The following is a 2,521-nucleotide window of genomic DNA, read 5'->3' as shown; positions in this document are numbered from 1 at the left end:
GGAGTTCGGCAAAGAGAGCGGGGAAGTTGGTATGGTCCCAGCTTCCACCCACAATCTCACGAAAACAGCTCCATAGGAACTGCGCAGACAAACAGGTGAAGAAGATATGGTTTGAATCTTCTTCAGGCCCACAGAGCGGGCAACGCCCATCACCAGGGCCATTGCGCTTCAGAACCTCAACGCTAGAAGGGAGGCGGCCGCGAATCCATTGCCATAGGAAGATCCTAATCTTCAAGGGGAGGCGAATCTCCCAGATGGAGGAAAGAGCCTCATGGCCGAGCGAGGGGGCGATGCCCAGATAGAGAGATTTGGCGGAGAATTGACCGGACGGCTCGAGGCGCCACCTGGCACGGTCATCGTCAGACGTGAGATCCGGCTCATGGAGAGCAATATAGTCGAGCAACTCCTGCCAGTCCGCATTTTCAGCAGGACCAAAAGGCCTCCGGAACGCAAGCCGCCCTAAGTCAATAAGGGCGGTCGCCACGGAGATCCGAGGGACAACCGCAATGGAGAACAGGTTCGGAAAGCGGGCCGCCAGGGGCGAGTCACCAGTCCAGCGATCGAACTAGAACAGCGTGGCGGTGCCGGAACCAATCTCGATTGAGGTCCCGATCCGGAGGACAGGGAGGAGCTGAATGATGGATTGCCAGAACTGGGAGCCCCCAGATCGCTGACAGAAGGCAAGAGGCTGGCCTCGGAGGTATTTCTGCTGAATAATGCGTAGCCACAGGCCACCATCTCCGTTGCTAATCCGCCAGAGCCACCGAGTCAGAAGAGCAATATTCATGCGTTTGGAGGACATGATCCCAAGGCCGCCCTGGTCGCGAGGTTTGCAGATCTCCGACCACCCGACCATGTGATATTTCTGCTTATCACCCTCACCGGCCCAGAAGAAGCGCCCCTGAACGGTGGCAATCTCGTGATGAAGAGTCTCCAGAAGGTTGTAGAAGCTCATGATGAATAATAGGAGGCTGGAGAGGGACGAGTTAATGAGCACCTTACGGGCCGCTTTCGAGAGCCACCGACCCTGCCAGTGCTCGATCCGGTGTTGGAGCTTCCCCACCGTGGGGCGTAGCTCGGCCACCGTAAGCCTGGCGTCACTAAAGGGTATCCCCATATAAGTCGTGGGGAAGCACCCAAGCTGGTAGTTAAGCCGATTCGCTATGCTCTGTCGCTCGTCTTGGGCGTAGCCCATGACCATAACCTCACTCTTGTCGAAGTTGATCCTAAGGCCGGACATTCGCTAGAAGCACAATAAGAGGAACTTGAGGTTCGAGATATCACTCTCAGAGCCCTCCACCATGATAATGGTGTCATCTGCATATTGGAGGAGGGAGATCCCGTTGCCTCCAACAAGCTGCGAGACAATCCCCTTAATGTGTCCCGCCGCCTTGGCCTTATCGAGAATGGCCGCCAGCGCATCGACAACTATGTTGAACAAGAATGGGGAGAAGGGGTCGCCCTGGCGGACCCCACAGAACATGGGGAAGAACGGGCCGATCTCCCCATTAATGTTCACCGCGCCCGAAGAGACCATCTGCATTATTCTGGTCACCCACCTATCGTCGAAGCCCTTTTGAAGCAAACATTCCCGAAGGAAGGTCCAGCTGACCGTGTCATAAGCCTTGTGGAACTCCAGTTTCAGGAAGACTACCTTGAGGTGTTTGGAGTGCACCTCATGGAGAGCTTCGTGGAATACTAGGACTCCATCAAGGATATAGCGGCGCTGGATGAAGGCCGACTGATCAGGGTGAGTGATCCGGTCAGCTATAGGGGCCACCCTAGTGGCGTACCCCTTGGCGAGGATGCGGAAGATGACGATAATCGGCCGAAATTGCCGGATGTCCGAGGCTCCCGTCACCTTAGGGATGAGAGTGATTACCCCATAATTCAGCCGACCGAGGTCAATGGTCCCAGCCATGAAATCGTCGAATAGGGCCATCACCTCAGGTTTGATCACCTCCTAGAAGGTTTGGAAGAACTTCACTGGGAGGCCATCTGGGCCTGGAGCCGAGGAGGGGTTCATGCCCTTAATAGCCGCCCAAACTTCCACCTCCGATAACGGGGCCGTGAGGGTCGCGTTATCCGCAGGCGAGACGCGGTAGTGGGCAGGCCAAATATCTTGCGCAAGGGCAAGACCTCCCCGAGGGGAGGCAGAGAATAGGTCTCTGTAGAAGCCATCCACATGTGCCCGGATGTCCTCCGGCCGCTGAAGGAGGGTCGGACCATCCCACAGGAGGGGGATGGAATTGCGGCGCCTACGACCATTAGCAATAGCCTGGAAGTAGGCGGTATTAGCGTCCCCCTTGAGGACCCAATTCTGCGTACCTCGTAAGCACCAGTAGGCCTCCTCATCAGTGTAGATGACCGTGAGCTGATCTTCCAAGTCGTATCTGAGCATCCATTCGTCTGCCGAAAGACCATCAATGTCAGCCCGCAGGTCGAGGGCCTGGATGCCCTCAAGAAGAGCCTTCTTCCGCTCACGAATGTCCCGACCCACGTTTGCACCCCACCCTTTCAT

The sequence above is a fragment of the Triticum dicoccoides genome, chromosome 7A (assembly GCF_002162155.2).
Source record: "Triticum dicoccoides isolate Atlit2015 ecotype Zavitan chromosome 7A, WEW_v2.0, whole genome shotgun sequence".
NCBI classification, from domain to species: Eukaryota; Viridiplantae; Streptophyta; class Magnoliopsida; order Poales; family Poaceae; genus Triticum; species Triticum dicoccoides.
Note: the sequence above shows the minus strand (reverse complement) of the source record.